General features: G+C 38.2%; 1 protein-coding gene and 1 long non-coding RNA gene across 14 annotated transcripts in view; one reads left to right on the top strand and one right to left on the bottom strand.

Moving 5' to 3' along the window:
• Positions 1-3,811, top strand: part of LOC112644731 (uncharacterized) — a 130,254-nt gene extending 126,443 nt beyond the window's left edge. Inside the window, exons 4-5 of one of the 4 annotated variants that reach the window (XR_003126694.3) lie at positions 3,269-3,344; positions 3,442-3,811. This is a non-coding gene — a long non-coding RNA (uncharacterized LOC112644731). Of the gene's footprint in view, positions 1-3,265 lie in introns of all 4 variants that reach the window. The other 3 variants (XR_004807018.2, XR_003126693.3, XR_004807017.2) reach the window with 3 other exon arrangements.
• The window catches only part of TRPM3 (transient receptor potential cation channel subfamily M member 3), a 492,887-nt gene that overhangs the window by 279,872 nt on the left and 199,919 nt on the right, over positions 1-13,096 (bottom strand). The window lies entirely within an intron of this gene.

The following is a 13,096-nucleotide window of genomic DNA, read 5'->3' as shown; positions in this document are numbered from 1 at the left end:
AGGACTATGATCTAAGACCAAAATAAAAAGTAAGATAAGCAGGCAAGTCCTAGAGGAAAAATTTGCTTTGCTTTGCTTAAAATTTAGGAAGTAATTCCATTACAGATATATGCATGTCTCCAACTGACAAGCGAAGAAAGAATCACAGCACAAGAATGGTGAAGAACTTTAAAGATCAAGGAGCCCGAGGAGGTGCAGGGACCTGGGATTTTTCCCTTCAGAGTTAATCTGAAGCTCAAAGGCAATGTCTATGAAAACACTTTGGGGATTGTTACATAAACCACAAAAAGGCGTATTTTCAGTGGAGCTGACCAATGGCTCTGCCATCTAGGAGCAGAGTCAAATTAGGACCCAGGTAGGGTTTGCCTGGGGCTATGGAGTGAATGGATCTGGGCAAGTGGGACCATGGCACATCACATGGGCTTTCTGGGACTGCTTTACCCTGGTTTGCTATATTTCATGTTTGCATCTCATGGAACATCTCTCTATACATCAAGATCTATGCCTTTGGTATAAGAGCTAGGGTTACTCTCATCACTTTCTGTCAACAAAGTTTTCTTGAGCACCTACCCTGTCCCAGGCACTGTTTTCAGCCCCTACTTGTACAATGCTGATCAAGAGTGCTGAAGATATTAAAAAAAAAAAAAAAGAGTGCTGAAGATAAAAATAAAATACGAGGTTATGTACTCTAGTGAATTCTGGAAAGAATAGAAAATAAGGCACCTGGATGTCTCCGGGGCCCAGATCTCTGGGCTGTCACATGAAATTGTCACAGTATTACTAATATTTATATAACACTTGACAGTTTGTTACCTAAATAAATGTTAGTATTTCATGACAACAGTACTTACAACAGACCTTCTTGAGGGCCTACATCTCTAAGACGCTTATATCTTATTGCCATACTGATTCTAACAGGATCCACCAAAGGATGTGGATACTGCTGCTAGGTCTGTGAATCTGATGTGAGAAAAAGAACACAAGTTTAGAAGTCAGACAACATCAGTTTGAGTGCTGGCTTTACTGGGTGCCAGGGTCAGGACCTGGGAAGATCCTTATCTTTTCAGAGCCCCATCCAAGACCCAGGGAGATGACAAGAGTCCCTATTTATCAAGTGTACTGAACCTCAGATAAGATCTTGTCCATGAAAGCACTTGGCAAAGTGTCAAGTGCTATATAAACATTAGTAGCGATGTGACAATTCTGTATGCCAGTGCACACACACATGGATCTGCAGTCAGAGGAGACCCACTGCTGCATCTTATGTTCTTTGTAGAATTCTCAAGTGCACACCACTTTGAATTCTGTTCTTATGCTTAATGCATATTAACTTTTCAGAAGATTTTTTAAAACCTTAAAATTTTCTACAACAGGGCAAGACCATCATTTCCATTCCAATGAGGCATGTCTATCTATAAGATAGCTTATATGCCACTGAAAATCTAGAGGAGCATGTTAACTGCCCAAGCTATCTGAAATGAAACTATGTAATTCATAACTGGATGGAATCCTAAATTTTCGTTTTCTTCCTGTCCGATATTTTCATTAGAACTATCTAATACAACAAACTGATTAATTAAAGGTGACCTGTGATAACTCCCAGTATTTGTGATGAGACAAATGGATTACAGAAAATTTTTCGTATTTATGAGTGAAGAGAAATTCCTTTTGATAATTTTCTACTTTGTGGTATATTTTCAAATACCATTTTCAAGGAATTTCCTGTGAGCAAAATGACATTGAGAATATATTGTACAGGAATATACAGAAACCTCAGAAAATTAGATGGTGCATATAATTTACAAAAAGAGACAGACTTCTGGCTAACCCTCAACCCCAAACCAAAGGGGTAATCTCATAAAGAACACACCTGGAAGAGAGAGCAAATTTAACAGAGAGAGCCGAAGTCTTAGATGACCCTTAGGTGCACAGTATGGCAATATAGTCTAGTGGAAAGTGGTGATTTAATCTTACAAATTTATTTAGCTTAAATTGATCACTGAAAGGCTAAAACCCTTCAAAATATATAGAGGCCTGGATGTATTTTCCACTTCAGCCACACATATTCATTACATTAAGCTGATAACCACCATATCTTTGATTTCTTTATGAGATACAGTCACAGAAAATAAAGAGCCAGATGCTAGAAGACAAAAGGATTCAAAAGTGAATGTGCATGAATTATTATGCAAGAAAAGCAGTAATCAATGTGTGAACGTGTAGGGACAATGAGTACTTCCAATAACAAAAGAGACAAAAAATACAGCTGTTTAATCACAACTGATGTTCACTGTGTAGTAAAGTACTTTAACATTTATTAATAAAAGCCTCAAAGTTCACTGTATATCACTCTTGGATTGGATTCGGCAGATTCTCATGAAAAGATTACTCTGACAAATAATAATAATGAGATTTATAGGGACTAATGCCTAAACCAAGAGATTTATGTCTTTTTAAAACCAGTTTCTCTAGTTTACAATAGTTTTTTATGTGACAGAGCAGTGTAAAGACCTGCCTCAAGCCACAGAGCCTTTCAGAGCAAAGCAGACATGCTGACTAATCTTTCTGACAGGTGAGAAAGCCAAGGTGCACAAGGGAGAGTGTTTATTAGGGCTGGAACTAGATCCAGATTTTCCAAACATTCCTCGTAGAGATCTCTTATTATATTAGACAGTCGCTCCAAAAGTTTGAAAAAGTCTAGGCTGAGTTTTGAAGAGGAGAGATTGTTTTCCCAAAGGCAGTCTCCTAGAAAAAATTATAAAATCTGTAGGTGGATGTCTGCACCGAGAAGAAGGCAGTGATTACATTTAGTGAAAGGAAGAAGCAGAGTATGCTAATGGTTTGTAAAATTAAACAAACAATGGCTTCTAAATTATGCTGATGACCTAGAAGACAGTTCTCTGTACTGCTGTGCACCAGCTCACTGGCCATTAATAGCATCTCTTGTGGAGGTCAGGGAGGGTCAGACTGGTAAATTATAGTAAGGCTCAGGCTGCCTGGGCCGTTATTATTAAACCATAGATAATTAACAGTTCATGATAAAATATAGTGTTAAGTCCAATTTCTGGAGCTCTGCTAGCTCTGGAGATACCCCTGCTCCAATGAGATCCCTGACAAGTGTTGCATGGTAAGTGATTCGTTAGAACGGTCTTTATTTTGGCATTGTAGGAACCTAAACTCTCACTGAGCAACTTGCAGGAAGTTTAAAAGTGAATGTTTTTGAAAGATTTTCTTGTTTTTTTTTCTATGTCTACCAACATGAAAGCAGACTGAGGATACAGAAGCTTGGGCTATCATTTGGGCTCAACAAATCTCTGGAAGAGAAGCTCTTCCTGGGAATGAAGGTGATCAAAATGGCTCTAGGAAATGTGTGCCTAACTGGCAAGCTTGTAACCACCATGGAGCTTGGACAAGAGAAATAAATGTGCTATCTCTTCATAGGAAACAGCCAGTGAAAAGAGGAAGCCAAGGCCAGTGCCTGCATAAAATATTCAAAGAACCTGAAATGTGATGCTGCAGAGAGAAAGGAGGAGGGCATGGAAGCCTCTAGGAAAAGGATGAGTGATAGATGTGAAATCGGGATGAAAAAGCAATAGAACAGACCAAAATGAAAAGAGGGAAAGAGAGCTTTCATTTTATAAGATAATCCAAACTACTATCATTGACTGCAAATCTGCACCACATTTTGTTGTAGCCTTAATACATGACTTGCCATTCCCATAGGTAGTCCGACAGTTAGATTTTATGTATAAACACATGGTCGCTTGGGCAAATTTGACCATACCCTTCAAATAGATCCTCACTGCCTAAAGGTTTGTGTCCAAATGTCTTATGTCATTCTAAGCCCCTTTCTGTTTCTTTCCTTACTGATTTCTTACTTTGTTTCCCCTTCACACCTCACACTTGAGCCACAAAACTACATCTGAGATCCTAAGCTGTTTAAATTGGTTTATGTCCCTTGGGATTTTTTTGTACTGTATCCTCTACCCAAATCACCAAAATTCTTGTCCCCTCCCCTGGCCCCTTAGGGATCTGCTGTTTTGAAAACTCAACTGAATCATTAGGTCATTTATAAAGCTTTTCTTTACCTATAACTGAGGGAGAACTGACCACCCATTCCTTTGTGCTCTAATGTACCCCACAGATGCCTAGACCATAGTAATGATTACACTTTATAGCATCTGCTTAACCATGTGTTTCTCTCCACCAGGCTCCAGGTTAGGAACCCTCCCTACTTTATTACCATAGAAATACTTCTTAGCACTGTGCTTGCATGGAGAAGTCACTTAATATTTGAAGAATGATTTAATAAATGAATGGGTCAATCAATTAACTATTGAATAAATGTATACTTGAAGACATTGGTCTTAATTGTACCAATGTGGCATTATAATTGCTTTAGAGTATCCATCAAGAAAGAATGTAAGGACAGGCATTGTATAAACCCTCATCATCCTTTCCTTTCTTGGACAAAAATAACATTTCAGAGATCTCAGGGTTGGAAATGTCCATGGAAGTAAATTCATCAAAACAGAAAAATCAAATTCCAGGTATGAGAATCATAACTTTAATGACATAGATATAATCGAGCATATAAGAGGTCAAGAAATAGATCTCTAGAAAATCAAGTGAATGAGGTACAAGTGCAGGTCATAGTTTAGAGACTTCTTGCAGAGATTAAGAAAGTTAAAAGAAGGGAAAAAAAAAAGAAACAACAACCCAGAAATGGAGTTTGGAGCTTAAGGGTACACATAGAAAAAAATAAACAGACCAGAGAATTACAGAAATACATTATGAACATTAAAAGGGAATCAAGTAATTAAGTACTTCATCTCAAAAGGCATATTCTATAACTTACAGTACAAAACTAGGAAGTAGCCACAAATTTCTTTTAATAAGAATCTCTAGTCTTTTCCCACTCTAAGTGGATGGTTCACTTGGATCAACCTTTGCACACTCTTCTCATTTCTCTCCTAGCCAGAGTTACTTCATAACTTCTGATTCTGCCCTAAATCATGTTGATGGTCCAGACTCATAGGTGAGCAGTGTCAGCCTAGAGGAAGAGTCTGTGTCTGGCCTCAGAGGCAGTGAGTCACAATGCTTTCATGAGGACAATATTTTCCTTATGAACATTTATGTTTGTTTTTTGTTTTTCTTTTTAAGATTTTTATTTATTTATTTGAAAGAGAGAGAGAGACAGAGAGAGAGAGAGAGACAGAGAGAACAGGAGAGAGAGAGGGAGAAACAGGCTCCCCAGTGAGCAGGGAGCCTAATGCTGGGCTCTATCCTAGGACCCTGGCATCATGACCAGAGCCAAAGATAGATGCTTAACTGACTGCCCAACACTTATGTTTTAGAGGTTTATACAGAGCTTTCAAAACTGTGTTCTATGATATTTGCAGTGGGATATAGGGGGCAACTCTCCCTTCCCTTCATTTGTTTTCAAGAGAAATTCCTGACTGGTTTGCCTTAACAATGTGCTTTGTTTCAGGGCTATTTATATACTGCCTTGTTCCAGAAGGAACAGGACAGCCTAAAATAAGAGGGATATAGAAGAGAGAGAGAGAGAGAAAAGGGCCTAAAATATAAATAGCAAGTAGATGAAGGTGCATGGGGTAAAGACCTACACATTGTCATGGGTGTGGCTGTGATGACAAAAATTAAAACCAAGGGAAACACCCTTCATCACTAAACTCAGAGGGGACAGATTAATGACTCCAGAAGCATTTCCAAAAAATAAAGAGCCAGTCCTTGGAGAGAAAATCCCCATGAGGCAGCTCCAAGTATTACCAAGTAATACAGAAGGCAAGACATTCCTAATCTGATGGCTTATCTTGTGTGAGGAACTTATCAAAATATAATATTCACCTTTTTTATCTTAACAAGATAGATTAAATGTGACTTTGGTTAGCAACCTGTTTATAGTGGTAAAACATTTTATGGAATTTGAAATATACCGTGGAAAGAACACACTCAGGAATTTTATTTTATATCCAGAAATAACTTCATTAAATAATTACAAAATTTAAGCATTCAAAAAATTGTTTACAATGGGAGAAGCAGAAATATATGCAGCTATGGAGGACCACCAGACTTGGATAATTTGAAGCATTAAAGTTTTGATGTTTCTGAATGGCACAAAAGAACAGAGAGAAGGTAAGTTTTATTTCCAAGTTATTAATTTCCAAATTATAATAACAGACTAATGTCCCTTGAGGATGATGTCTGATTGGAGAGTACATGAGAGATCATACATAAAAGTGTTGTGTAAACTTTAACCGGTTGGTAATGTCCATTATCGTTATTATATATCTATTAAATATTGTGCTTGTTGCTACAATTAGGATAAGAGGACACTGACAGACACTGTGGCCACACAAAGTAAGCTTCATGCCCTAACAATCTTGTTCTTTGGTGACTGCGGTGCAGTCATATAGAACATGAGGTCAGCAGTGAATATCATCCAGCTGTAATTACATTATGTCACTTTCCTTTAACCAAGCCTGCTTCTCAGCAACAGAGCTAGCTGACAAGGATCCAAATTCACCACACCTGCAGGCAAGTGGTACATAGCAAAGGCAGGATCAGAAAAGTCTGAGGTGCAAAGAAGCATCATCTCACAAGGTCAGTTATGGCTACAGCTCTGGTTCAGGCAGTTCCCTTCATCTCCTCACCCCCACACTCAGCAAAGCCGTGGTTATGCTTGACCTTATCACACTCAAGATCTGGGATGCGTCATCTCTTTTGTACTTGACACTCATTGTACTTATTTAATAAATGCTGATGACTGAATGAGAACCAATTAAGATTTATTTTGTTACTTGGAAGGCCAAGTATTTTAATTTGGAGGAAGATAAGAGAGGGACACAGATTTCAGATTTTGTACAAGAGACACAATTTCTTTGCATCTGTATGAGACAAGTTAGGGTCGTGTTGGTTTTCCTCCCAATCTTTCATCTATTACTTGAATAAGAATCAAGTTAATTGCTTTTTTCTTCTTCCAGAGAAATTACAATGAGCTAAACACAGGCCATTCACTCAATGATTCCATTTTTGTGGACATACTCAGCCCCAGGCACCATGCTAGGTGGTGAGATCCCTGAAGAATTTCACAGTGCTTGATGCCTAATACATCCTCGATGAATGAATGAATGAAGAAATGAATGAATGAAGGAATGACTTCTGATTTGCACATAATGATGTTTCAGGGAAAAGAAAGTTTGTTGGCTTGGATTTCATTAGAATAAGTTCCAGAACCCTTTGAAAGAGCCCACAGTTGTGCCATAAATAGAGCGACCTAAGCCTGTTGTTCCTGCTGCTAGTTTACAGTCTGGTGTAAAGGGTGCCATAACACAAGGCAAAATGTGCTCTGCTGTAAATGTGAAAGAGCAGGTAAAGAGGATGGGGAATGTGGAGATGTTATCCATGAAGATGGCCGGGGGAAAATTACAGCCAGAGCTCTTTCCCAGGAAAGAATTCAGAAACCAAATCCAGTACAAAGGAAAGATGACTCCGTGTTGGTTTGTACCTTACTGTCCTTTCCTGTGTTGAAACGTTAACATTTTCAGATATAATGGGTCTTTTTTCCAGGTCATGAAGCACAAACAATGTGCCGGAGGCCTGAACAAAGTTGGCTCATCAGCAGGGCTTTGCACTTAAAACAAAGATCAGAGTTTTCCTGGCTATTTAAATGAGAGTTGAGCATTAATACACAGAGAAATGACTGACATGTTTGGTTGTAGGGATTAGCTTCATTGTATGGAAATGCCACATTGGCATCCCTACACTAACATTCTCTGTCTCTTAAAGTGTGAATGGTGGCTTCCGCCCACATCCCTAAAAAGATAATTTCCCTTAAAATACTCTGTTTAATGTGTTCTTGGGATTTTTTTTTTTTTAAGGACTTGGGTAAAAAGAAAGGGATCAGAACTAGGAATCAATTGTATTTTTTTCTTGACAGGGGAACTGATGGAAATTTTGTTGAGTTTATCACTAAAACATGAAAAAGCAAAGTGCTGAATATAAAACACTAAAACGTGATTAAGTTAAATTTTATGGTAGAATATTGTTTCACTTTATTGGCTAGGACTACTAGGATCAAATTTACCACTCTTTTGGCTCTATTCTTTGCAAATAGCAGGGTTCTCATACATAAGAGTTATGCAATAAATGAGTTTAACTGTTGTTTAAGCATTCATTGCGTGTATGTAAGAGTAGAATGGAGAAAATGTTTTCTCTGAGATACAGAATGATATAGAATTTGAAATAGTAATATATTTTCTTTTTTGCTTATTTGAAGTTAACACAAATTAAGAGTAATTGATACAAATAAAGATTCCCTACTTTTCTGGCAAACCTGACTATCCATAACACAGCCCCAGACCATACTAATTCCTGTTGATCAAATATTTGCCTAATAAGAAAACTAAGAAAGTTTCTGAGAAGTTACTTCTTTCTAATCAAAGAAGTACAATTTAGTTATTTGTTCTGGGATTGCTTCTTGAAGTTATTACCTATATCAACAAGTGTGTGAACATGGTTTCCAAGGGCCCAGTAGATTAGAAGCAGTCTGGGGAGGGGTGTGAAGAAGGGGGATCAGAAGGAAGGACTTCAAAGGCAGATAAGAAGTGACCTCAGAAAACAGAGCAAGCTGGGGCCTCATAGGGATGAGGTAAATGGCCAACATATATTAAAGACTGTAGGGCAGCACTGACTTTCAGCACAAAATGTCACAAAATAATGACACTTTCAAGGAAGGGCTAAATTGGATTTGGTGTACTGAGTTTGGGAAGACAGGGTAATCATTTAGAATATTTTCTCTTCAAAGGTATTGAAATAAAGTTTTACTAATTTAATGACACCTTAAAAGAGTGAAGGGGGAGTCTTTTCACTGCACATCAGTATATTTTGATAATAACAAAATCTGAGTGCTCGCTTCGGCAGCACATATACTAACAAAATCTGAAAGGAGTTTTTCTAAAGTTCTTGTTTATATTCCAAAGCATAAATTTCCTTATGGCTGGGGAAGTTTTCCTTTTAAAGATCCCTGAATGGGGATCCCTGGGTGGTTCAGCGGTTTCGCGCCTGCCTTTGGCCCAGGGTGCAATCCTGGAGTCCCGGGATCGAGTCCTACGTAGGGCTCCCTGCAGGGAGCCTGCTTCTCCCTCTGCCTGTGTCTCTGCCTCTCATAAATAAATAAAAATAAATCTTTAAAAAAATAATAAAGATCCCTGAATCTCATCACACTGCTTCACTCAGCATGGTTTCATGAAGTAGGTAAGCAAAAACTCACCTGTTTTGGCAGGTTTCAAGATATGCGGGGGAGATGCCAATAATCCTGAAAAGCCATCTCCTGAGCATCAATAATAAATAGATATGGCTCCTGTCAATCATTAATTATCCATTTTCCTCCACTAGAATGTCTAAGCCTACAAATGTAATGTAGGTCACATTCTGGTGTACTATTTCTAAATCTATGCCTTTCATAGCATTTTTCCTGCAAGATGTCACTTAAAAGACATCTGAAGTTAATACACACTGTAATCTCCTTCTGGAAATACCCAATGCACATTAACATATTAAAGAGCATAAATATTGCAGTAAAGTAAGCTGTTTAACTTTTAAGTCAACATTTTCAAAACTAATTAAAAGTCCCTTTTCCCTTTATGTAGAGAGCAGTAGCAACTATGAACATCTTGCAGAAGATACCATGCCTACGCTAGAATTTGCACTGTCATTAAAACTGACCAAGGGGAATGGCCTCTATTTAACTGTAATTATGCCATTTTTCTTTCAGTAAAGTATATTTGATTACTCTGAGGAGTAACATACCACCGTACAAAGAGACCAACAGATTTACTGCCATAAATAGATGCAGCAACACTTTATAAATACCTGGAAATTAGATGTGCAATGAATAATCACTTGTCATCTCTATAGTTAATTAATATGCTTGGGAGATAATCCATTATAAGAATTAAAAGGCAAGTCACATGATACAAGATACTTGAATTACATTTAATCAATTAAAGGTATGTATCAATAATTACAAATCAATAGTCCATGTCCTCTAAAAAACCAACCCTGAGGGAAAGCTAATGAGATACTGCTTTACTGGAGTATAGAAAGTCCAGAGCAGCAAGAGTGAGGGAAATAGAGAAGAGAGGTAGGGAAGAAAGGAAGCAAATACCTAGCTATTCAGAGATTTATAAGAACATCTAGTTGACTGTTCAGTCCCTAGATCAGACATAGGGACAGGATATAGATGCCTACATCAGAAGGGTTTATGGAAAGAAGAGAAAGGGAAGAATTTGTATGCTCCCATTGTCAAAGGGCTCCACACTAGGGCATTAACTGTTTTACATTTCTAGGTTAAGTCAATTGGCCTTTCCAGATATTCTCTAGGGAGTTGGTGGGTGAAGTAGACCCTCCATGGTCTTATAGGTTGGGCTCGGGAGCCAGAACTACTATAGCTCCAACATGGTGGGCATGAGGAAGACCACACTAATGACCAGCTCCTTATGCTGGGGAAGACCCAAGCAGCCTATGTTGTAGGGGAGGAGGCAAAAGCATTGGTCGCTTGTGCCGTCCATTGAGCAAGTAGCTAAGGGTTCAAGGGTGGGGGTTTGAAGGACTGAGTTAATCGAGGCAGGGTCCAACACACACTCTAATGACGAGTTGGCAAAGTTCTTGATGAGATCCTTTGAAGTAATCCAAATGGCCCATCAACATTTTAAAATGTATTCAGCCTCCTTTGTCATCAGGAGAATAAAAATCAAAACCACAATGAAATACTGGTACATTTCCCACCCTAATGGCTATAAGTAAAAAGACCAACAACATGAAATGCTGGTGATGGTGCAAGAATGAGATTCTTGAATGCTGGATGTGGCATACATTGCTATAATATGTGGAGTGTAAATTGATATAACTACTTTGAATTTTCTACTAATGTTGAATATATGCATAACCTAGGATCCAGTCATCCTGCTCCTAGGTGAATAACAACAGGAATACATACGTATATTCACAAAAGGCATGTAGATGAATGTGTATGGTATCATTAGTTATATACCATGAAATACTATGCACAGTGAGAAAGAATAAACTCCTCCTACGGGCACCCATGTGGGTGATTCTCATCAACATAATGTTAAGCAGAAATTCATATATCAAAGAATACTTTATTCCATATGTATCCATGAGCAGATTGAAAAGGGATTACCTGAATTAGGACTCTGAAGAACCTATGCATCTCTCTCTTTGCATGCACTACATTCCTTTAGAATCAATTCTTGGCAAAAAGAATTCAATGCTGAATAAACACCACTTCTCCAAATCGTGTACTCAGCCACATACACGTGTCCCCGTGCATTATGTTATTAGGGTAGACTTGGACAATCCGATATGTTAGGTAGGCCTCAGAAACAAGTTCAATTGGTGTGCTGAGAATGCACAGTTCTATAAATTTCCTAAAGATTATTGCATGACACACTTAAAGTGAGTTAACTTAATGTTATGTGAATTATGCTTTGATAAAGCTATTTAAAAAGGAGTTTAGGTAGCACAAAGCCAGTCTTTACATTTTTGCATCTTTGCCTGTCTTCTGCAGACACTCTTCCTGCTGCTATTTGAAGATACATAATATTTTCCTTAGATTACCATTTTTTTCCTACTCAATCATTGCTTTCAAAACTTATTACAACTCCTTTAACTTAGCTTGTGGCTAAACCCTCACACACTGATACTCCACTGGTGAGAAAATTTCAGTTCAAAAAATTGTTAAGGGAAACAGCCAGCTCCTTTTATTTGATTTAAGTTATTGTTGTGCAGCTAAGTGGTCTCAGGCTTGTTTTCCCTCCACATATTGTGGTTGGATCTCCAAAGAGGTTATTTTTCAAAAGGAGATTTTGCAGGTAACCAGCATGTTAAATAGAATGTAATGTTTGGGCCCTGAGGAAAGAGAGGAGACTCTATAAGCACTTTGCACAGAGGCTCACCTGCTGTGAACTCACCTGCCACTATACAACTAATTGGCTTATCAGAAATCATGCCCACTTCAAGGGTAAAAGTGATTGGCCTTCCTGACTTTGGCTTTCTAAATGGAGTAGGCTATTGGACCTATCAGAAATGACAATGCCTCTCCAGGGACAATTAACTGCAGCCTACAAATGGCTCAGTCTGTTCATTTCTTTCTTTGACAATCTGGGTAAACTAGCTGATGAAAACAAAGCCTAGAGAACCTGAAGGGAAACACTACTTAAGGTAACGGAGTATTCATTCCCATGGTATTTCACACTTTTCAATATTCGTTCATATCTACTACGTGTTCATATTTACTAATGTAATTATTCAGGTGTGTCCTATGTTAAGATGATGGAAAAGGTACAGAGGGAAGATGAAATGTGTTGGATTACCTCAGGACAACAATAGCCAGGGATCGAGCATTTGCTTCCTAGCCTGCTACAGGGGGTTCTTAAAACATACTTAGTTTTTTTCCCTGATAACATTAATTCATGTTAATGTAGGACAGTATGGAACAGGTAGAAAATACAAACAAAACAAAACAAAACAAAACAAAACAAGTCATCATCACCTGTCAGTGCTGAGAACTGAGTCTCTTTTCCCCAAGAGATGATGGTAAAGTAACGTAGCGGATACGAAGGAAAAGATGCCCAAGTTCTCAGGGTCATGAGTTAGAAAATCTTTTTTTTTTTTTTTCAGTGTGTATATAGAAATGTATTTTCTATGAGCCCTTCTTGCCAGATGTCAAATCTGCTTCCCCAAGAACTGCATTTAAGGAAGACTCTAGAGAGCTAGTAAGTCACTCTGAAAGTTCTCCGTTGGATACTTCTAAACACTCTATTGATCAAGCCGGGCTCAGTCATATAAAAGGACAGAGATAACTTGATTTTACTTCTTTCTTTTAAGCCAGTGGTTCCCAGATAAGGGTGGTGATTCTCCACCCCATCTCAGAGAATATTTAACAGTCTGGAGACATTTTTGGTTGTCATATCTGGGGGGCCAGGGGTACTGCTAAACATCCTCCAATAACAAAAATAACTACTCTCGACATTTTGTTGAACGTCTGATAATA

The sequence above is a fragment of the Canis lupus genome, chromosome 1 (genome assembly GCF_003254725.2).
Source record: "Canis lupus dingo isolate Sandy chromosome 1, ASM325472v2, whole genome shotgun sequence".
Taxonomy (NCBI): domain Eukaryota; kingdom Metazoa; phylum Chordata; class Mammalia; order Carnivora; family Canidae; genus Canis; species Canis lupus.
The sequence above is the reverse complement of the archived record's forward strand: the minus strand, read 5'-3'. Positions and strand labels throughout refer to the sequence as shown.